The sequence below is a fragment of the Struthio camelus genome, chromosome 4 (genome assembly GCF_040807025.1).
Source record: "Struthio camelus isolate bStrCam1 chromosome 4, bStrCam1.hap1, whole genome shotgun sequence".
NCBI lineage: Eukaryota > Metazoa > Chordata > Aves > Struthioniformes > Struthionidae > Struthio > Struthio camelus.
The window spans coordinates 39,794,887-39,819,620 of NC_090945.1; the positions used below are offsets into that span (position 1 = coordinate 39,794,887).

The window sequence follows — 24,734 nt, forward strand, 5'->3', positions numbered from 1 at the left end:
ACCATGAAGCTGGATTAGGATCTGCCTCCTTGTTAATTTTCCAAAAAATCACAGGATAATTCAGGCTGGAAGGGAACTCATGAGGTCTCTAGTCCAATCTCCTCCACAAAACAGGGTCGGCTATCAGCTCAGACCAAGCTGCTAAAGGCTTTATGCAGCCTGGTCTTGAAAACCTCCAAGGATGGAGACTGTACAACCTCGCTGGGCAACCCTGACTGACTGTCCTTACAGTGAAATAGTTTCTTTGTCACGGTTCTGACTGTAAAGTTGGCCTTTCATACACAGCATGAACATGCTAGCGGCTTGGGTATCCTTCATGGATGCCTCCTTGGCTTCAGAAAACACACACTACGCCACATTTTGGATTTACAGAGATGGTATCTATTTCCCCTACAGATTTTCAATAAACAATTTTATACTAACATTGGATATAACCTGTCTTGCTGATGGGCAAGAAGATATGCACTATGTATTTTAACTATAATGGAAGTCATTTACTTTCTGTAAGTGATAAATGCCTGACAGAAGTGCCTTTCTTTGGCTGAAGAGATGCATAACCTGGATACATTGCACGTTACAAGTACGCCCTTTGCAGCTTTGCATCAGGCAACATGATGGGGATACTCCTTCAATGTTAGATCACATTTCATGGTGGGACAGCAATATGGTACAAGGCAGACACTCCAGATATGCTACCAAAGGCTCTGAGGCATAGTGTTGGCATCTGCATGCCAGATACAACTAAATGGCCACCAGGCCAGCTAGCTGTATCTGCACATGGAGCTGAAATGCACACAAGAAGTCATGCTGGGATGTTATAAATTCCAGCATTGAGGTAGGGAAGAATAAAGGCTAGTGGAAAGAGAAAGGGATATATCTCTAAATCCATGCCTTCAAGTCCTAATGAGACTGATAGAAATTACAGGCTAATGTTTCTACACTCATCAACATTCCTACAATCATAAAAATGCAGATTAATTAATGTAATAATAAATCAGTAAAGATAAAATGGATATAATGAAGTTTTGATTGCACAGATTCAATCGACTGCACAAGTATGCCTAAGTGGAACATATCAAATATACAAAATCATTTTCAATTTTCAATTTTGCTTTATGAGAAAGATGATTTCTCTAGCATTTGCAACAGCTTTTTTCTTAAGCAACATTTAAGGCAAAAGGCTAGGAAAAGCTATTGAATCAACACGTATGTACTTTCTAAAAGAGAAATGCTAAGGATTTGCTATGCAATTAGATACTTGCTGGGCCTTAGAGAAAAAGGCCATGTACTAAAGGTTGCCACATAAGACTGACAGCTACTTTCTATGTTAGCATACAGTCAAGAGCTTTCGTTATTACTGTCTAAACAATTGTAAAAACACTGCTCTGCTGAAATGAAATTAGAAACAAAATTGAAAAATCCAACTGTAAAAGAAACAGATTGGGAGGAACTGGAGCATCAAGCTTTAGTTTTAAGAAATTATCTTTTAAAGCAAAGCATATCATAAAAGAGCTGTGGTGATTATAACTGGATGTTTGTAGTCACAGATACCGGAAAAAAAAAAAACAGTGAAGCATTTGTTTTGTCTTCAGCTTTAATTTCTGCCAGCAGAGCTATGCAGAAATCTCATGATCTGTTTTTGGTTGGATGCTCACTATTTAGGCTAGGCTATAATGAGGTGTAGGGGTTCCCAAATGGCAGCTCTGGAGGGATTTCCCTTTCAGGAAAAAGGAGACAGCCTACAATAGCTCCCTGAGCCCTGTCCCTGCAGAAATGGCTGCATGCCTAATGGGGTGTTACAAGTTACTCTAGTGTGTAACAGCAGGCAGAGAGATATTGTGCCTCTGACAGTTCATGTTTCTCATTTCAATAGTTAAAATTTCTAAAATAGACAAATGAACAAATTAATCTTCTTTCATATATACCATCCACCTATCTCAGGAGTAGCACTATTGAAGTCAATGAAGAATGACATTCAGTCAAAAAATAGTGATCAGATATTGAATTTCCATGTTAATCTCTTTGCCTTATCTGTACATGTCATGACTGGTCTTGAATCTAATATCTCGGTACTGCGAAGAGAGATTTGCACTTTGATTTCTTAGGCCAGTCCCTTTTGGATATAGTGATGGTGGGAGGTGAGCTGTGGAAGCAGCCCATAAGCAATAGCTGTTCACATCAATCACAAATTTATTTTTTCCAAAAATAAGATGGAAGTAAGAAGTGATATATTATATGAACTATATTTCGTGTGCAAGCAACGCCTGGAACAGCTGCCTGAGAGAGACAACACAAATGAATGGCATCAGACAGTCTTCGTCACTTCAAGTATGAAATGTAATTACCTGAGATGAGACCAGAAAAACAGATGCAAAGTTCATAAAGGCCTGCAACTGCAGAAATAGACCGACTCTTGTTGTGCTGGGTCTTTTTCTTAACAAAAATCCATGAGAAAAACTATTTGTAAAAACGTTGGGTGGTGCCAAAGCAGTACATCATGAGCAAAACTGAATGGGTGTGCTTCTCAAGAATATTTGCCTCTCAGAATATGATTCTGTGATTATAGATGAGATCTAATGAGATAATTATAGCAATTCAAGATATTCTGACCGATGAATAGCGCTCACATGTCCTCCCTGTTATGAGAAGTGGTGAGAAAGCAGCCAGAACATTTCTGAAGTGGAGCTTTACAGTCTTTCATGATCTAAGATTGATAAACCAAGGTTAGCGTTTAGTTGTGACATGACTCAGCCTGTGCCATAACTGTAAATACCCTATCTGCATAATGAAGTATCAAGCAATATGAGTACAAGTACTCCAAATACGGTTCAAGTTACTACCACATTATACCATAAACCCAAGGGTTTATCTCCATTATGGACAGCAGCAGCGTAAATATTTCCTTCAAGATAATAAATAAACTCATTCTTCTGATATCATCCAGGGACACAAATGTTAAATAACTTTAGTCAATGCCTGTCATTCTCTTGTATAAAGCAAACCCCATTCAGTCCTGCGAAATATTCATTTACATGGAAAAACACAAGTCATTCTCATTTATAGAAGAAATACTCCAATTCTGTGTATACCAGTCTAGGACACAGTGCATCACCTTTTGGGATACAGAAATAGTATGGAAATAATTATCTCACTTGGAACCTGAAATATAGTATGCTGTATTGTGGTGCAAGCATAGTGCTGTCACGTATCCTACTTCTTTAAGGGAGGCAATGGAGAAGAGCAATACTCTTTCACCAAATAATGCAAGCACAGTAATAAATGGCTTGGCAGGATTCTTCAGTCTCCTACATAAATAGTTTATTTTTGGCACAATCTTCAACAAGGATTCTTCTAATCATGCCCATCACAGTAAGGATTACCACCTTTCACACCAAAACTAGACTTCCCATTGAATGCAAGCAACTATTCCCAAAACTGTTCCAAAATCCTATGTGGGCAGACCATAAGATTTTGCATAGACTAGAATTCACCAACTATAGCCTTAGGAACCACTGGGGCTCCACAGAGCACTTGCTAGTAGTTTGTAGATATAGAGCTGACCTAATGATGTTACCCACTCCTTATCTCTAGCCCTTGAGCTCCACTGCAAGAAAGCTGAAAGTACACAGAATGCTTTCCAAAAGCTGATCTGCTGTGGAAACAATTGCTATTGTTGTCACAGGAACCTGAAGCAGCTGCAAACGGGAAGAAAGATGTCTGTACAGATGTAAGTTGGAGGAGCAGCATATACAATTTATCGTGTAAGTTCTGTTTGAAAGAATGCAGTCATATGACGGGCCAATAACGCAGAACACCTGGTGACTTTCCCTTTGGTGGGTGGAAGCCCTGGGAGGTCCAGGTCACAGGAGGGCAGGAGCGGAAAGGACCCATCATGGATGAGGCAGTCAGGCATTAGGATCAGTCCGATCTGCTGCATTGTCAAATGATGGGATTTTCCCTAGATACACAAATGGTTAAATTTCCTAAGCTTTTATGACAATATTTTGCATATTTCCCTAACCATGTTTAAAAAATAGCTTGCCCATGTGCTATCCCCTCAGGAAGCTGCAGCTGGAGCTTTTCCAATGAACAAGAAGTTCAGTGGTCAGAAAATTGTATCAAGTAGCCATTTCTCAAAGACATTGCAAAAGATCTCTGTGCATGCCTTTAACCACAAGAAGAAGCAGAAAGCATGATGAATCCCCTCTGACAATTGTGTCCTTTTTTAACCTAGGTTTGCTTTCTTCTTTCTGTGAAATTTTGTATGTGATTTTTCTGCTGGTGATATTTTATAGTGTTTTTAGAGGAGGTCAAAGAGCAGAACCAAAAATATTCAGAATTATTTCATTCTCCTTCCCTTTCACATTGTCTGCTTTCTGTCAGCTCTGTTTAATATTTCTTTCTGCTGTTTCTAGTAAATCTATGTCCTGTAAATTCAGCCAAATTCATTCTGTATTTTTCTTCTGGTTTACTGTTGGTAATAAGGATTCTACAGGTCAAGAATTTCTGTTAATTGCACAAATAGAAGCCATGGCCCACAAATTATGTAGTCAGTTACTTCCATGAAACGTAGTTATCTTTTAGAGGTAACAGATGAAGTTATCTTGCATTTCAGCAATTAGCAGGTACACATAGCACGCCCTCTAAACAAAATTTACTGTTAAACTTCCACAGTGTTTTGATATTTTATATTTTCCTTTTAGCATCTTATTCTAGAGCCAAAGGTTACACCAAAATCTCACTTTTCAATCGAAAAACAGAACGCAGAGTAATTTGAGAAAATTTAAAATGCTATTTAAAATATTTTCTTACTAAGGTAATACAATAAATGTTTGAAATTTAAAGCCTTCTTTTTAATGCACAGGACCAGCAATACTGCCAGGTATCAAAATATTTAATGGTTATAACAATTAGTTCTATTAATCCTCTAGGATATTCAGTGAAGAGCCAAAATTTGGACTTTATTTTAGCCTTATTAGACAAGAGTCTTGTGTCGAACTTCTGCACTGACAATCTCTTCAAATACTGCTTTAAACTCAACATTTGTGAATAGACCTAGTAATTTCAGTAGCTAGACGTCTGAGGCCGAAAGTCATAAAACTGCTTGACACTCAGAAATATCACTTAAAGAAGTTAAATTGATAGAGATTACAGAGGCTTCCTCCCAATTACATGCTATGTTCAACTCAATGTGTCTCGTTAACATTCATGAAAGAGCTTGCCTCACTGTGGTAAGCTGAATATTTTGTGCAATGCCCTTCTAAACACAGATGGGAAAATGACAGGTACAAAAGAGTGCTGGCACCCTAGATGATAAAGAAAAAAATCATTTTTTGCTGATGACTAAAAGCCTTTATCTCTCTTTCAATAGAGTCCTTTCGAAACTGCATAATAAGCTTTCAAATAGGACCCATCAATGCTTCAGTTCAATTAGTATATTAAATTGTCTATCTCACAAAGCAATATATTTCCCATAGAAAGGCATAATTACATTTTTAAACGTACTTTTCTGCTGGATTTATTTTAACTAGGAAAAATAATCCAATCTCAGCCATATAATCTATTACAACCGAACACAGGAAAATACATTCACTGAACCAAAACTAAAGTTAATAAACTAATTTATCATTCCAAGATTCAGGTGAGAGATTTTGGGGCAAGAGGCATGGAAGCTGCAAGTGAACAGACTGAGCCTGCGCACTATGGGGATGCTGACCTCATCTGCCTTCCAGCCTGAAATACATTTTTGTGCAGTTTCACAGATATCTCTAGAAATTGATGCATTCCTAGTAAAAGATACTATATCCCCTTAAAAAGCTCAATTCATTTTGTCCCCTTCTTGTTTGGAACCTTCCTCAAAGTATACTATTTGCATAATGATATATGTCATATTTTATATATTTAATTATACATTTTGATAGGTTTATTTGCTTTAATCTTTATCCTTCTTCCACTGGCTACAGTGAACTGGTTCAAGTTCCGCATGAGCTTTTATCCTATCAAGACATTAAGCAACGAAACAGCATCATGTTTAAGTTTGTGCTGGGTCTGATTCAGGGCACGGATAGAACTGACTGGCTGATTTAATATGCAAATTTTGTACTAAAAATAAAGCATCGATAGAAATATGGCATTTAGGCTGAATACCAGTTTCTGACAGATGACTTAGCAATCACCACAAAAAGGTGATGACAATCTTATTTAATTCTATATTATATCTTTATAATATATATAATTATATATTTTATGTATATATTATAAAAACAGCATAGAATAACATTGAAAACTGCATTGTGTGGAGCAATTCTGCCCTGACAGGGATGAACATTTTTTTACTTTTTACTTGTGAGAACTTGCTGGTTTCTTCATTTGCCATTTTTCTGTGTAGTCTCCCCTAAATATGAGTTGATTATTTAAAAATATTTTGCTGCCCTCTTTTCCTTCCCCTTGTCAGGGGCCATCCTGACATTTTCCAAAAGTGAGAACAGGCAGACCAGGGAAGTTTGTAAAGCGTTCTTTGGGGCTAGGGTTCTTGATGTTTTTCTTGTTGAACTTAGAATTCATTATTTAGTCTTTTCTGAACGTAAAGGAACAAGTAATCAAGCAAGTAGCAAGGCATTCCATAATATAAACGTAACTGTTAGTCAGAGCCCTTCTTTTCTGGCTGATATTCCATAGGTAGAGCAAGAGGTACACCAGAAAATACAACAGACTGTCTTTCGTATTTTGCTGCATAGCTGTACCTAGAAAACTATAATTGAAGGTAGCCCTTCCACACACACATCCTACCCTTCATAGCCACAGACTGTCCACAGTGAGCATGGCCCCCAGGATGCTTCAGATTAATATCTGCTGAACACAGGATCCTACAGTGAGCTACCGCTCATAATGTTGACAGAATGCCCTGGATCATAAAGTAACTTGTAAGTTAATAATATAACTGACTGTTTAATGGAAATATGCCAACAAAAAATACATGGTAGATTACATATTTTCATCAGCCTTCTCCAGAATAATCCTGTTTAAAACAAATAGACCTTCTATACTTTGATTAGAAGACAACATACCGTTCCATCCAGTTTAGTTCATTTTCAAGGGATAACGACTATTTCTCTACAATGTCTCAACTACTCACATAAGATTCTAAGTCATAAGATAACTAAAAAAAAAAGTGTTTTTTTCCCTCCTCCTATAATAAAATCCAAAAGTAGAACATAGCTTTTGAATTGCATATATTCCTCTGTGATTTTTCAAAGCATCAAACATCTTTTGCTTCTTTATCTCAAATTCACCCACCTGTGAATGTTTTATTTTAAATACGCTCATATGTGAATACTGCCTGGCATTACTGGGTGCATGAATAAGTCAGTGTCATGCTTGGACGCAAGGCAGGAAATTGGATGCTTTCAGATTCCTATCGGAAAGTCATTTAGCAATTTCAGCTGTTGCTTTACAGCCCCATACCCTCAGAGAGAGGCAGATACAAAACTGCACACTAGGCTAGTCAACTATTTCAGAACTTTCCCATATACGGATTTCTACAACAGGACACCATCAACTGCAAACTAGGACTGTTAGAGAGAGATTAAAAAGAAGCTGTTCTGCAACACCAGTGACAAAAATCACCTGGAGGACAGCAGCAGGTTATACATTGAGGTGATGTATACAACTGTAGTAGAATTAAAGCAGATGGATGAAACTTGACCCCTGCTTAGACTGTCTTATGCGCACAAATTGTCTCATCTCGAGATCTCTTCATTATTATGAGCTCTGTGCCAACATTAAGATTAAAAGAAACTAAGTAAGGCAGTAGCATCTTAGTTTTGATTGTGGCTACTAGGCAAAAATGATTACAGTAAAGCCCTTCCAGAAAAATGTTCTATCTTTTAGCTAACTCCTGAAAACAGCAAGATGATTTTTCCCCATGAACATTTCTGAACAGTTATCAATAATCCATTCACTGCAGACTCGATCATAAACTGCACTACTGCCTATCTGTGCAGGTGAGTGAAGGAACATAACAAACTGCTCTAAGTGTTTACTAGTTGTAGGGGGAAAGCAGATGTTGCCAGGCTTTTTGCCTTGGAGGTAGGAAGGATAGGGAATATACTGACTTTTTAAGTGACAATCTGTTTCTAGACATCTTCTGCCACACACAAATAAGTGTGGCCTAGTTGGCTGACTTGCAAGGTTACCTAGTGCAAACCTATGTGAACCAGGAAAACTCACGTTGCTCTATGCTGCAAAAATTTGCCCTCATCAAAGAATTACTCGCCTGTGGCTGAGGGTGAATCAGAAGGAGTAACAAATGGCAGATTTGTAAAGCAGTTGGCCTCTCATTTGGAAATGTTAGCACCCAGTTCATTGCATGCTGCCTATCCATACCTCTTCTTCTATGCTTTCACCAGCTCATTCTTACCAGGATAATAATTTTTTAGAAAATGCAGAAAAGGGTATTTTAGGAAAATGGTATTCAGGAGACCTGTATTTACAGATTGGAATAAAATTAAACTGTTATGTTTCAATTATATTTGAAGTTAAATTACATATCAAAAACTGAAAACTGAAAGTGAAATAATTTCCTGGTATTCATGTCCTGCACGACCAAGGTAAAGCTACCATTCCTATATGTAGCTGTTCAAAGAGAGGAGTCACTACCTCCAGAACCTCAGAAGTGATTTCTTCATTCCAGAGCTTACTAAATTAAATGCTTTTCTTAAAAAGGAGGGCAGGTACGCATTCTTTCCGAGCATTTTCTCCCTGGGTCTGAAACATTTTTACATATTTGGATATGTGTTGGGAAGCGTTATTAACAAGTTTTTGGATTAAGAAATCAAACCTAACAGACCAGAGCACACGTGGATCATGAAAATATCTATAATTTCATCAATTTTTTTTGGCTTTTGTTTGTTTTGGTGTTTTTTTCCTAACAGGGAAAGATAATTAAATACACTTCTGAGGTTAGGAAAGCTATTACAAAGAGAGAAGCTGTCACATGCTACCTATAAATCATACTAATTAAGCTACAATGATATTTATACAGTGCTTTGCTAATTGAGAAATCTATAGCTTTGAGATTAGCTCTGTCCCTGGTGATGCTGCCTGTGATAGCTAAACAGTGGGCTCATTTCCTCAGCGGGCCGATCAGCCAGCTTTCCAGCCTCCTTTATCTACCCAGACCCTGAAACCTACCAAGAACAGAGCAAAACCTTAGATAATACACAATGGAAAGTCTTTCCATCCTCCAGGTTTTCACTTTAAAAACAGTGAGTTTTTAAAGTGTAGATTTTTTACTCAGATTTGAGGAAAAGTGTCTGTGATTCTGTTATAGGAACTATTGCAGAGTGATTCCGGTAGTAGCATTTCAGTATGCAGAAGGAAAGCGAATATTGGTGAATCTGTCTCTGTAGGATCATGTATGTGCTCTGAATTTTCCTGGTTGATACCATACAGTATAGAATTTGAAAATATAACCAATATAATGCAAATGTACTTTTCACCCTACTTTCCCCCCAAATGTACTTTTCACCCCACTATTTTTCACCTCAGGGGCTATCTCATTGGGATAGCTTCAAGAAAATCAAGTTAACCTTAATGATACTAAATGAGCACCAGGAGAGGGGATGACGCTCCTAAGAACAGGTGTTGATGATCTCTACTATTCGAGGAAGAATAACTTTTAGCTTGCTGGATGAAGGATTTTCTTACCTCAATTTGAAGGATGCATGGCCCAGCTGTGCAAAATTGGTCTAACGTTCTTTTCAGGACCTCTTCCATGCCAAGCCAGTTATCATAAGATTAACAATGTCAAAAGGCACTGTTGAAGCTTTACGATGTGGAGTTAACTTGCTCAACTATGTATCTGCTTGACTTGATTAGAAACAGACCTCTGTCCATTCCATACCCTTCAGTATAAGAGTTTCAAAATTACTTAAGATCTAGAGATTGCAGTGTAAAACTCAGAAGGTATAACAACCCATCCAGGACTAAAAGGATTACTTATTATAGTACTGGGATACTTGTTTTGTCCTTGGTTACCTTAATTTTCTTTATAATGTTAAGTTAATGTAATACTTTACTGCTTTATTTTCTCCTCCTGAGCACTGTAGAGATGCTATCACTGTGTGAAGAGTACTGTCTTTATTGGTTACCTCGCTCTAGTGCACCAGTGCAGTCGCCAAATCACCATGGCCATATTTTTTCTCACAGAATGGCTTAAAGTTGACTGGTTAGTAATCCTACTGTCCATATTCTGAACATTCATATTGCTAACTGTTGACTGTTCTGAAAAAGAAGAAGATCTTTCACCCATCTAAGTAGAAACTGAATAACAGGAATATAGGCTATAAAACCTCTCCAGCCTTTGAAAAACCAGTATGCTGACTTTTCTGTGTTTTAAGCCTTGTCTACTGTAGAGCAGCACCTATCACCGCTGCAGTTTTCATCTCGATCCTGCATATTTTGGAGATAATCATACCACAGAACTGTTTAGTCTATGCAAACGATGAAATATTCTGCCATCAAAATCCAAGGTCAGTCAAGGAAATTAGAAATAATGTCTGAGTCTGACAAAAATGAGACATAGAGATATATGCCATCTGCATACTGATGCAGCTCAGATCAGTCCCCAGTCTCCTCCATCAGTACTCTGATGGACCTATGGACAGAGTAGGTAAGGCAATGCAACACAGCTCGGTAAAACACTCCTTAAGGATGGTGATCAGTGGATCAATAAAAACCTTTTGGACTGTGCCTTCAATTCTTATCAGAAATTCTCCCCATTGCCTTTGTGAGCAGCAATTTGGAGAGTACGAGCCTAGGCAGTGCAGAGAAGTATTTTTTCTACTGACCACCTTTTTCTACCGACCACCAACTGCAAGCGCAGTTGCACTTGTTGCAACTTAGCAATGGAAGTTTTCATAGAACAGTTAAGGCATATGCAAGTTGAATTTCAGAAGTAAAAGAATGAAATCACTCAAGTGATACTGGTCTCTTGTTGCGACTCACAGTCTTTGTTCTTCTTCTCACCTGTATTTTTATCTGTTACCAGGCAGTACTTCCGGCTTTGCAGAACTTGCTTCTTTTTTCTCTTTGTTACTCTGGCTCTAGTCATCATACAAAGTTAATTTCACATTTCCTTCTTTTGTCTTCTTATTACCATATTTAATTATTCAAAATTGAGAGTGCAAGTGTTACTCTGTACTGATTTTATACTAAAAATCTACTCATAGACTTATTCTAACAGGTGAATGGAAAGGTCTGCAGAACAAAAGGAGTGTCCGGCTCATTATAGGACAATGCAATAGGACAAAGAGCGAATTCTTTGTGATGAATACAACTGTAAGGTAAAGTTTCATGCCTAACATAAAAAAGGAAGTTTTTTTGCAGAATATGGGACAAGTTAAAAATGACTTTAGAAAGTCCTTGAATGAGGAAAAATACATATATATATATATATGTATGAAACAAAGCAACATTTTATTTCATGGAAAATCAAAGCCTAATGTGCTTAATGTATCAAATTCAGAAAATGCACAGGTGACGATATCCTTTCATCTGTAGTCAGTCTTGAACTAATGAATATGTGCTTGTCTGAAGCATATCATTGTACTTACACCACCAGTGCTCAGCTGACACGATGCACTGAGCTTCAGAAAGAAGACTGGAATAACTTTTTCCTGGGGTCATTTCATAGGAAGTGCTCTGCTGCTGCAGTGGACAGAGGCAGTTTCTTTGTCAGCTCTCTGTTAGCCACTCCGTTTCTATCTCTCCACAATAAATGTATTATACCTTACCAGAAAACGAAAATGAGAATAAAGAAGCTATGAAACAAAAGGAAAGTTGCCTGACAATAGTCTGCACTATCGCTGGGAAGCAAAATTGAAAAGAAAGCGATGAGTAAATCCGTATAAAGGGGGAAAAGTGAAAGAGAAAAAGAGGGAATGATCTGACAGGAGGAACACTAGAGAAAGCTCTTTGAGACTGTAGTTTCTGTTTGCTTGAGTGCTGCCACCGAAGAAAATGGGACTGCCTGCATGTGTCTAATCTGCATAAGAAGTCTTGTGAAAAACAGGATCCTTCTTTTCTATTTTTCCTTTTCTGTTTTTCTCAAAAAGAAAAAAGATGAAAAACCTGAAAAAAGACTGAATTATGATTTTATTTTTCTCCATATACATTTTGAGCTAGGTCTCCATTATCTGTCCATGATTTCTCTGAATAGATGTAGTGAGGTTAATGAGGTCACTCTAGCTCAGTATTTATTTGCACTTACTAAAATTAAATCACACAATTTAACTTGTAGGATTTTTCTGATGAATTAGAAAGTGAAGACCAATCAGTTCTTTGCAGTATGAACATACCAAGACTATTCAGACACTTTCAGCGCTCAGTTAACAACTGCTGAGAGCTAGATTCTGCTGGTGATTTTCTCCCTAAGTAGTCCATTCACTTTAACTTCATGTGAACCAAACCACGAGAAATCAAACTTAAATGATTAGGGAATCCAAGAGCAAATACCGACAATAAGAAACCCTAACTTGTTTACAGTACAGTCAGCAGGAGTTTTGCCACGGTTGGTAACTAGAAAAGGGGAGAACCCTTTATCTATACAAACCACTGCTTGCAAAACTGAGGTCAATCTAATTTTATTGCAACCAGTGTTCTTGTTTTCTTAATGAAGATAATTTAGTACTGTGTTCCATTTTCTTTTGACACAGAAGAGTTTCCGGAATAAAGTCCCTTTATCTACTCATGACACTTTCCCACAAAATCAAGAGTGGATCCAGATGTTTGCAAAACAGTATCCAAAAGAGAAGCTTCATGACATCACTCAAGAATGTTTTCAGGAGTGATTGTATCTGTAGGAAATTGAGAAATTATGTATCTAGGAAGTTGGATCTTCTTAGCACACATTTTCACTCTCATAGCATCCAAACCTGAAAAATGAATGGAACCCACTGCACTTGACACAATGCAAACAGACTGTCCTCAACAAAGAGTGAACAAGTAGTTTCTGCAATGGTGTGATTATGAGAGTATCTAATTTAGAATATTGGAGATTGAAATATTGAATGAGAACTACTGCTGTGCACAAGAATAATACTCGATTTGATCTTCAGTAATGCTAAGATTGTAAATGAGCACCTCAGATACGAGTGCCAACCTGTGCACAGATTTTTCATTTTACATTACTATGCTTCACATCTGGATTCTTTAAGCTGATATTCAGAGACTGCAGGAAGGGTGGCATTACAGCAGTGGACTACGCTACACATTACATATGTTTCTCAAAACTGAGCATGAAGAAATAACTTCTTTTTCCTGTATAATAACTGACTGACTTACAATATCAGTGAAAGGCTGTTAAAAGATGGAGAAATCAGTTTGGAATAGCTGGGTTGTCTCAGCACATTTTCCACCAGTGTCTAATGTTTTTCTTTCCCACCAGTGTTTTTCCCTGGCTATAAGAAATGCATTGAGTAGATGCATTGAATCTATCTTTTATATACCACGTTTCATTGAAGGAGATACCAAATCTTTTTCTAGGCTTGATTATCTGACTGTACCTACAGAGATCAGTTTGCGAACTTGAAGACAAGATGTCTAAAAGACTATAACTTATTGTAGCGTAAAAGCACCTTGTGGTGTTGTTCCTGCAGTCCTAATTCCCTGAGCTCCGTGCTCCCTGTGGGAGTACCATGCAGCTCTCTGCCTGCCTGCCTGCCGAGGTTGCTTTTGAATGGAAATCCAGGCATGACAGAAGAGAGTGCATTTGCAGAGCTCATCCAAAATGAAGTCAGGGTCATCAGGACATGCACCTGGTCCTGGGAGCTGGAAATAACTGTGGGTCGTGCGGCAGAGACATAGCCAATGTTTAGCAGAATGCATGACAAAGATTTCATAACAACTCACTCAGGACAGGAAGGATGCCATAACAATTTAAGTTAGAGGAGGATGCATGGAGTTTGCAATTACCCAAACTGGAACTTGTATATTAAGTAGAGAGCTTCCTAAATATGACTCCACAAGCGAACGAAACTTGTCCTCTAGCCAACTGTTGCTGCTTCCTGGTCTAAAAAGCAGTATAAATACTTGATAAGTACAAGTAAGTATTACACCCATTTTCTGACTGAAAACAGGAATGTTGAGGAAGAAAGCAAATCTGACTGGCAGGAAGATGTTTCCATGGAAAGTGATTAATAGTGACTATCTGTAATTTCCAAGGGAGAAAAAGGTTAGGAAACCTATTTATCTGTCACTGCTGTTAGACCCACTGCAATATTTCTGTGATTCTTCACGGTAAGTCATCGTAAGAACTTTACAAATTTGTATTTCTATACAGGATACAGACATATTGTCAAAAGAGCAGATGGTAAATCTAGACAGTCCTTCAGGAAACAGCAGTTCACCAGGGAAACTTGTAACAGCAACAAAATACCATTACACCCTGGGAAATTGTGTGCCCGAGGATAGTTTGCTTGCTTCCGTATAAAATCTATGAAAGAATGGGAAACCCGTGCTTTCGTTCAGTCACTGAAACAAAACCTTTCTTCAAAGCAGTCTTGAAACTCTCCTTGCAAACAAACTTTCTTTGGTGAAAATGTAGACATTACTCCTGAAAAAAACACTCAGATCTGACCGAGCAAAGCTGAATAACACTAAGACTATTATATGTATTATTTTTGAAAGGAACAAAAGAAGCCAGAGTCTTTCAGTGGAAAACGGAGAAAGAAATACATTTTAATATTGCTGCTCTTGGAAAATGCAATGTGTATCTCCAAAGAACAAGAACCATGTTCCTGAGAAAGCTATTCATGAGTCTTAAAGATGTTATTTCTGACAAAAATGATTTAACATTGTCCATAAAGGGACATAACTGAGCTAGAGGTGGGTAAATCATCCAAACCTCCTCCAGGTTTGTTCTGATTTTAATAAGAGCTTTGGCAGGCCCCTTTGGACATATCAGTAGTAGTATGTTTTCCATAGTGTTCGCAATTCCCTATGGCAAGAACTTGTGAAGAACACTAAGGGAGGGGGCGAGGAGGGATCCAAAAACCAACGTTAATCTGAGATTGGATGTATTTTAGAGAGTGAAAAATTAAATCAGGTCTCCAGTTGGTAGCACTCAACTTGTGGCACTCAAGATTGATTTTAGAAGGCTCTTCAAAAGATACAATGTATGACACAATTTTTTTTTAGGTTTTCACATTCTAAACCGCCTTCAGGAGTAATTGTCATTTCTTCCTTTGTAAAGACTAATTTGATTACAAATGCCACGGAACAGGTGACTGTCACCTTTCTGGTGGTGTCAGGTACTCCGCCTCTGCACTGGAATGAAAAGCTAACGTGTTCTTCATGTGAGTTTCCAATATACTTGGTTGAATGGCAATACTGAAAATGTATAATTATGGGGTGATAAACTAGAAATTTGTGGGAAAAAAAAAAGAAAAAAGAAAGTTACAAAGCCAAGCATTATGGTTAACACAAGAATTAAATTTGCCCACGCCTTGAAAAAAGAAACAGGGTACAGCCATGTCATACCTGGGTTCAAGTGTCCACAAAGTAGAGGTGAACTGAGCCAGAGAGTGCATGAAGGCTCTGGCTGAAAAGCTTGAATTTAAAAGCTAGATACCTAAATGTGCACAGCACCAAATCCAGATTAATAATCTTTTTAGATCATTAATGGATTATTAACTCAGGTGGAGCACTGCACAGTTGCAACAATGTTATTTCCGGTGTCAGTGGTAAATTCAAGATAGCTTAAATATAATTTGTGCTGCAAGAAATATCATATGGACTGCATTAGGAAGAGCAACCTGCAAGTCAAGGGAGATGATCTTTACCCTCGACTCAGCACTGGTGAGACACATCTGGAGAGCTGGGTCCAGTGCTGGGCTTCCCAGTACAAGACAGACATGGACATGCTGGAGTGAGTCCAGCAAAGGGCCACAAAGGTGATGAAGGGACTGGAGGACCTGTCATATGAGGAGAGGTTGAGAGAGCTGGGACTGTTCAGCCTGGAAAAGAACAGGTTCGAGGAAAATCTTATCAACGTGCACAAATACCTGAAGGGAGGGTGTCAAGAAGATGGAGATAGACTCTTTTCAGTGGTGTCCAGTGATAGAATGAGAGGCAACGGGCAGAAACTGAAATACAGTAATTCTGTTTAAACATAAGAAAGCACTCTTTTACTGTGGACCAAACACTGGAGCAGGTGTTACACAGAGGCTGTGGAGTCTCCATCCTTAGAGATATTCAAAAGCTATGTGGACACGGTCCTGGGCAACCTGCCCTAGCTGAGCCTGCTTGAACAGTGGTTTGGACCAGGTGATCTCCAGAGGTCCCTTCCAACCTCAGCAATTCTGCAACCTGCAATCTGCCAGCATCGCTGTCTGGTTGTGCTGGTAGTGCTGGAGCCACCAAGGCCTGGAGCAGGTGCTCAGCTCTCCAACTCTGGGATGCAGTTTTCTGTGGCTTCACTCAGTGAGTGACAGAAATTTCAGCTGCCACAGGGGAGGTGATAAATTTCAGAAGTGCTTCTTTGAAGAGATGCTTCTGAGAGCTTCATCTGAATACAGTAGATACTGGTGAATGGCAGGTTAGGAGTGCTAATTATGCTCTGAATTATAATGTTCTTATATTTGACGATAAATAAATTTTAATCTCATTACACCTAATCTTTGAATATCTGCAGGTCAAAAAAGACCCTTAATTTAAAGAAAAAACTGAAGAAAATACAGCCCTTTCTAAATGTTCCGTAAGTATTTCATGATGGAAACATGGCATTTTTCAGTATTTGTAACATCCTATGAAAGAAATGTTATCTAACCTAATTTTGTTTAGAGAACTAACTTTTCAATGGCTACAGTGAAGTAAAATGAATAATGCTTTAGATTAATATTTCCAAAAATATAATTTGAAATACTATTTTCTTTTGTCAAATCCTCATTGCAAAGATCTTGCACATAAAGGCTTTTCTTTGTCTTTTATTTGGTACAAGTTCTCGAGTCATTACTAGCGCATACATAACCATTGATGTGATAGGGACAAGCAGTGGCATTTCAGGAACCTTTAGGTGCTGGTGATCCAGTGACTCACCAAATGTCTGAATTCACCTCTATATCAGTTGTCTAGCATTAATTTGTTGGACTGGGCACTGTGGGTATACACTGCAGTGACCATCATCTCTAAATTGGCACAGTATGTGTTGGAATAGGCATTCTCTGAGCAGCAGAAGCTCTCACTCCTTTTTGGTGCAGAAAGTTGTTACTGGCATTCATTCGTATCAGTTGCCTAGAAGCATACAGATGGCAAGGACAACTGCAACTTCTGGAAAAGAGCTAGTTCCCTGCGGTCAGAAAATGGAGACTGAAGAGCAAGCATTAGGGTAGTTTGCAGATGAGGACAAATATTAGCAAGACTACACCCTGCCTTGAAACCACTCTTTGTTTCTGGAAGCGAAGGACTGTATCAATAAACAGTCTATCAATACAGCCATTGTATCAGGTACACTATGTCCCAGCCTATTTAGCATTCAACTGAGCTTCACATCGTCCATGAAGAATTTCAGAAATGGCAACAAAGTGGGCTTTGGCAGATTATTTTCATCATACTAACTATCTGGTGGTTGAAGGAATTCATCAGTTATTTTATTCTGGTTTATGACTTTATGTTTTGCAGGGAAGGAAGCATGGTGTGAAGCTGACATACTTATTAAATCGTTTTTCCGCTCTGACAGTCAAGGAGGCAACAAATCATCCACACTTTGAGCTTTGATATCCTCTCTTGTGTAAAGTTGCTCCTTTCAAAATCACACGGAGATCTGTTACTCTTGTTTTAGCCAGTCTCTCCCTCTTCAGCACTAGTCTGGTAAGCTACAACGATGAGCTACAAGATATGACACCTCTTCCTGCCTTATCATGGAGGTAGGGTACTCCTCCAAACTCACCCTCCAGCTGGTAACTGCTGTATTTCTTGGTGAAATCCTCGTAACGTCCATGTGACTTCCAACTAATCTTTCTGCAAGGTCAGTCCGTGCCAATTGTCCCAGTCGAACAAAAAAACTATTTCTGAACCCAGGTATCCCAAAACCTTTTCACTGTACATATGCTATGGCACTTGTGATGATTTAAAACCGGTGGAGTGCTCCTCATTCAATTCTGTTGGTGGCATCCAAGAGTTAAGAACCTTATTTTAGACCTGGGCAGCACTATAAAAACTATTTTATGAATTTGTGTTCTGAATTGACCACCTTAACTTGGTGCTTTCATCTCCTGAAGTCACTTGAAGTATTATGTTTTCTGTGCTTATTTGGAAAGATATTACCTTGTTTCCCTTCTGTCTATGCTTCGCTACGCAGTTATAGTAATTGCACTGTGAAGCTAGGGTAAACATGTATGTATTACAGGTTGCACAGACTATCCAGCAACAAGTAAATCCAAGCTGTAGCAGCAAAAGTACCAAGAAAACAAATACGGTGGCATCCAATTCTCACTTCGGAGAGTATTTTGGAAAGACAGGCGTGTGACAAAGGTACCATCTGGCCACCTCAGACGACACTGCTTCCTCCTCGTGCGGCATGTGCAAGCAGGCGCCTCTGACCCTACGCGGAAGCTGGCGCTTGCCGAGACCCGGCGTGTCGCGACATCTGACGGTGCGCGGCGCTCCCCGCGGCCGGGAGGCCCCCCCCTTCCCCCCTACCCCCGAGCCCGGGCGCCTGGCAGCTGCTGGGCGCGGCAGCGCGCCCTCCGCTCAGAGCCCGCGGAAGCCCCGCCGCCCCCGGCCAACAGCGCGGGGGCCGCCGGCGGGGCGCGGCGCGGCGCGGCCGCGGGGGGCAGCGCGCCTCCCCCGCGCCTCCCCGCGCCCGGGGCCGCCCGCCCCGGCCCTGATTGGGTCCGCGGGGAGGCCCCTCCCGCCGGGCCGCCGCCGCCCGGCCCCGCCGCGCCCGCTCCCCAAATACACCTTGGCGGCGGCGGCGGGCAGCGGCGGCGCCCAGCGCAGAGCCCCGCGGCGGCGGCGCTGCGCGCCCGCGGCACCCCCGCGCCATGGTGAGTGAGCGGCGGCCGCGGGCCGCGGGCCCGGGCGCGGAGCGCGGCGGGGACCCTGGACAGCGCTGGGGCGGCGGGGGGGCGCGGGGCGGCCCCTCGGCTCCGCGCCGCGGCCCGAGGGGGGCGGCGGGGCGCGGGGCGCGGCGATCCGCCGGGGCGCGGGCGGGCGGCGCGGAGCGGAGCGGAGCGGCGCGGAGCGGGCTGCGCGCCGCGCTTCTGCCGCCCCCTCAGAGCAGCTTGGGAGCGCGGCCCGGCGGGCAGCTCGCCGGCGGGGTTTTCAGCAGAACTCGTACCGTCGCGCCTCGTGGATTAGACAAAAGCCTGCTATTTAATCATACGCTAGATGCTCTAGCAGTAACTTCACTCATGCATTGCCAGCTCAATTAGTTTTTTCTAGCAAGAATACATGAAACCCCAAACGGCGCTGTAGTCGTTATGACTGGCAGTTTACTTTTTCAGTCGATTTTCTTAGCTTCACAATTTTCTCTAATTTCTCAAGACCGACCGCTTGTAATTCCTTTTCTGAGTGGACAGAGTTGTTTCTGCTTCTGAGGCTCAAGTTCAGGAAACGTTACTAGTGCAGGCCTAGCAGTCCCTTTTAAAAATCATCTCTGTGCATAAACATTTGAGACACTTAAAAAGCTTTTCTCTCTGATATAAAGGAGTACTTTTTACACATCTGTACTCTACCAAGCAGATCTATTTCTCCTCCTAAAATGGCTGTATTTTCAGAGGTGGCTGCTTCTTCTGTGTATGTGGTGGGATGGCTGTCTAGGCACAAAGGATGAACTAACAGAAGAAAAAATCTTAAGCAAAGATGCAGTATCAACAGAAATGAGTATTACGGCACAGTGAGCTGGTCTGTAATGCTGTATTGTGTCCATGCCCTTTCACTAGACTACAGGTTACGCTGTACTGTATCTGGGCTGGTCTAAGGACAAAGAGTAAGTCTTTTGATTGTTGAAATTCTAGTGGAAAAAAAGAAATCTTTATTTCCTCAGACTTTCCATTCTGAAGTCTCAGCGTATAGAGTTACAGAAGCATTTAATGGAGGAATTTTTTGTAAGAATGCGTAAATTGTAACAAAACAAGTGTGGCTGTTAATTATCTTTCCATCAGTAGAACAAAGTGTTTTACTTATTTGGAAATGGTCTAATCTTATAGTTTTTCCTAAGGCAAAACTCCCAGTGGAGCCACTCCCTTCTCTTGTAGTTATGATAGGGCAATTTGTTTCCAAATCACAGAAAGCAGAAGCAAAGAGACATGCACTTTAAATCACATAAATGGGTCTACTGCATTTCTAGGGTTAGGGGCAGAAGGTGGTGACAGCCCGGGCTAGAAATGGATTCCAGTAACAGAATAGTTTAAATAATTAGCCATGAGAGAATTTAAGCCATTTAAGCAACCAGACAATATGTGCAAACAGGTTATAAATGCAATCATGGGATGCTCTCCTTACTGTAAAGAAGTTTCTTCCTTGGAGTGTGCAGCTCTGGGGCTCTACAGAAGGCTGTAGATTCTGCAGCTCTGATGACTATTCTCGTTGCTTTGCCAAAGAGTAAGAACCTTAAATGAAGCAGATGACTGTAAGGAAGCCTGAAGAATAGTGTAATGGCAATATAAAGAATGTTAGGCTCCACGTTCTCACAAGGGAAAAACAATTTCTGAAACCTTGGTGAGCCAGGAAAAGTAAGAAAGGAAAAAAGGAGGAAATCACAACTTGTACGCTCTTGTTTGTACTTGTTTTGTGGTATTATGTAGCCTGCAGCTATTATGAGTCATGATAGTGCAAGATCATGAAGCAAGCAGCACAGGAGAAAGTGAGGAAGTTCGTCATATAGTGCTTTTTTGACATTATCAATAAAATGGCTCAACATCTCTTCTACCACTGGTTCAGTTGCTGTCTCAGTATTCACTTAAATAAGTTTTTGATGAAAAAGACTTTTAAAATGAGAAGTCAAGGTTACTGTTTGCATCATGTCCACAAAAAGTAAATATGTAAGGGAGAAAAAGTTCTGAATATATGTCTGATTAATGTTTTTTAAATAATCTGTCTTTAACCATTCTATGTCAGCCTATTTCAAAACAGATCCCACAGTGAAATCAAAACATAAGAAAGAATTTATAATAAATGCAATACTCACAGCATCAGAGACACAATCCAAACCTGGTTATGTCATGTAAAAAAGGGTAAAATATCATAGCCATTACGAAGACACATACGAAGACACATTTTGTATTTGAAATACAAAAATAATGCAAGGAAGCAAAACAAGCAGTCCAAAAACTCATGATGGGATGTCTATAGCAAACACGATTATTTTTCTTTTAACTAAAACTGGTTGTTAAAACTGAAAGATTTTGTAAATTATGTCTTAACTTGAAAGGAAACACATATTAGAAAGTATTTGGCGCTATTTTGTCTCTACTTTGTAGAAATACAGCAATCTGCATTTTGTATACGAATTTATTTATTTAAGAGTATTTCATTAGAGGTAAAACTAAGTGTTTTAAAATAGTTATTGGAAAATATAAGATATGGTTTATGGAATTTTATTGTAATGAGATCTAGAAATCATTAAGTGGCACATTGCATATTTGATTTTATTAGCAAACAAAAACTGAGCAGTTCACAGCTGCCATTACAGTTTCTTTGCTGGAATTCCTTGAGTATTTTGTACCATCTCCTCTTTTAAGATCTTTACTGTCTACAGATTTATTAAAATTCAGTGCATTTATTCAGGATCTTAGCATTGCAATTAAGATTTTCAGCACTTAAAACTTAAATTAAGCCACGTCTCAGATACTTTGACATTACTTTGACAATTACTTCCAGCATGTTCTGAGTATCTGAGATGTGGCTGTAATATTGAAGACTTATTGAATATATATCATACATCACAAGATCTACCAGTGGTAGAGAATCAAATTTATCACTGGATAGGTACAGTATCTTTAAGTCAATGTTTGGAGCTTATGCCTTCATCCAAGAAAGCAACAGTGTTCAGGACAGAATTTAATCTTAAAAGTCCAATAGGATTTAAGTGCATGCGTATGTACTTCTGGGGCTAGGGCTTAAAACCGTAATTTTGTTGTACTAAACACAGCAGAATTTGCTAGACAGACAGCAGTTTCTTGATCAGGATTTTGTTTGCAATGAAACAAAAACCCGCAATGAAACAATTGAAAAGATCATGTTAATTCCTCTAATGAAGCTTTTTACTTACAAAACAGGTATTGATTTCTACTGATTTGGTAACTTGCTGCTCTTCCAGTCTTTTGGTTCTTCTATTCAGGTGATGCCACTCTTAGATCACTGCTCATGTTTCCTTATCGTTTTGGCTCCTCATTTATTTCCTGTAGCTTGTATGGGATGCTCGTTTACTTTTGTAGATATGGAGCTTTGAGGAAGCTGACACCTGTTCCCTTCATGGTGTTTTGCTAAGGAGTGCAGATGCTACTGCTGTCAGTTGACCCAAGTCAGAGCAATGATGTTCTCTAGGAATTAATTTTGCTTCACCACAGAGAGACCTCACCAAGTCCTCTTCATTGCTTCAGATCCCAAATAAATTTGAGCTTTAGAGCTTCCACGGGCCTTCAGCTGTTGGAAGAATCTCCCCTTATCAGAGCACAATTTTTTGTGATATTCACTTGCACTTATTTTTTCATTCGCATTTCTTATGATATGGTAGTTTTGTTAAGTGGAATCAGTGCCCCTGCTAAGAATATTACTGCTTTCATATTTAACTGCAATCTTTTGACTTTTATTGAAATGCCCCCTTCTACAGTTCAGAGTCTCAATGCTACTACTAGGCACCCCCATTGCTCCTTGAACCCAGGTGTAATGTGGTAACCATTATTCTTGATTTGGCTGCTCTCACTCCTAATATTAGCTCCTTTGTATTACTTAAAGCTAAACTGTGAATTGATTTTCTTCTTGTCTATTCATCCTAGAAGTAGCTGTTCCAAAGCAAATAGTGCCCTGCTAACAGAAGTATTCAAACAAGCCAGCCCCTCACACAAGTCAGCACCAGTAGGCTAATTTCTTGTAGGCATCACACTGAGCCTTGAGGACATATGTGTGAGAGCCAAGTTGTGACCTTATGTACTATTTCTGAGGGAGCAGTTCTTTTGTTAGACCCCTAGATGTACCTCCCATGCACATGTATTTGGCTGGACGTGTTGGGAAAGCCATGCTGTCCCTGCTTGTGCACTGTAGCTACTTTTTCTCTGCCCTAGGGTAAGGGGAGGAATACCTGAATAAATACCTAAGGAACTGCATCCCAGCAAGGAGCTATGGGGCACAGAGCTGCCTGCACCCTCTCTTGGGACTGTCTGTCTATGCCTTGCGCTTTATGCATGGCTATGCCCATTGATTGTTTCAGTTCAGTCCATATAGAAAATAGGTCAGCCATGCAGTGGCTCAGGAAGAGAGCTTTAATTGTGTGGGTTGTAATCTAGAAAGCAGGGCGTGTGCATCATCATGGAGGGGGATGGAGCCAGGTCCAAAGATTTTTATGAAGCGTTGTGGTATCTAGCCCTTAGACAGCTATATGTATTACTGAGATACAGGGAATATTCCATGCAAGTTGTCCAGCTGTTTCAGCGTGAGTAAAAATTACTTGTTATAAGGCAACATGCTAAAATCCTTCAACTACCTTCCACTGAAAAGGAAAGTGAAATAAATATACACTTATGATGTGAATCTCTTCATTAACCACACTCTAAGATATTCGGGACAAAAACATCCGACTCTTTTGAGGAAATATATTTTGTGGGAATCCTCCTGGTGCCTCTAGTGCAGTGTAATTCTATAATGTCACAGATTCCAGAGGGTGTAGTAATACTTATGATTTCTGTGATGCAACACACAGTGGCTGCTGCTAAACTCCCCATTTATAATAGCACGATTGTTTTTGAGATCTCAAGAACAGGTTTCTCTATGGTATGTTACACAATAATGTGTTTTATAGTGACAACCACCTTTCTAATACTGACCAGGGTAAACGTGTTTAAATTCATTTTAACCTTGCATTTCAGTTGGCACTTGATACAGATGGAAACCGACAAAAGCTGTTCAGGGAGAGCCGATTTCCCTCTTCAGCAAATACAGAAGAAACCCTTCACCCATGAAAGAGCATTAGCAAAAGGCTGACTACAATCGCAGAACACCTCAGCAAGACTTCCAGTTTGTTGCTTGGAAAAACTGGGGTTTTTCATTTGCCCATAATTACTTTTACGGTTTGAAAATATAGGACTAGATTGCCAGTTGCTGTCTTCTTATACATAGGGAGGGGGGTGCCTGCTTACATTTATAGCTGTGTGGCTCCCTAGTCCTGACTGCAGGCACTCTGGAGCCTAAAATACTCATTGCAGTTCCAGTTTTAAATAGCACTGCTAAAAATGGCCAAATTTCCATGTCTTTGGAGAAAGCACATATCAATCTGACTTTTAATTTCCTTTCTTTTTTCCCCCTCGCCTAAATTTTCTCATAGTTGTCTATTTGCACTAGAGAGCTGAAAGTGCAAAACCATTTGCCTCAGATTGAGAAAAAAATTTGGTGGAATGAAACACTGTTCAAATTTTAGTGAAAATAGCCTAAGTCCTTAGAACTCACAAAGCATATTTAGAGGTAGAATTTTAACATTTCCAAAGAGGAAGAATGGTCTGAAGGAAAGGATAGTTCTG

The 24,734-nt window shown here is 39.8% G+C and overlaps 1 protein-coding gene and 1 long non-coding RNA gene across 6 annotated transcripts in view; one reads left to right on the plus strand and one right to left on the minus strand.

The window, feature by feature from the left end:
• LOC104145552 (uncharacterized) overlaps positions 1-24,734 on the minus strand; it is a 145,741-nt gene that overhangs the window by 80,656 nt on the left and 40,351 nt on the right. For all 4 annotated transcript variants that reach the window (XR_011140999.1, XR_011141000.1, XR_694362.2 and 1 more), the window contains one exon: positions 20,506-20,612. This is a non-coding gene — a long non-coding RNA (uncharacterized lncRNA). The remainder of the gene's footprint in view (positions 1-20,505; positions 20,613-24,734) is intronic.
• The window catches only part of GUCY1A1 (guanylate cyclase 1 soluble subunit alpha 1), a 37,927-nt gene continuing 32,132 nt past the window's right edge, over positions 18,940-24,734 (plus strand). The window contains exon 1 of one of the 2 annotated variants that reach the window (XM_068942368.1): positions 18,940-19,046. The gene's annotated coding sequence lies outside the window, so the exon portion shown is untranslated. The remainder of the gene's footprint in view (positions 19,047-24,734) is intronic. The other variant, XM_068942369.1, reaches the window with a different exon arrangement.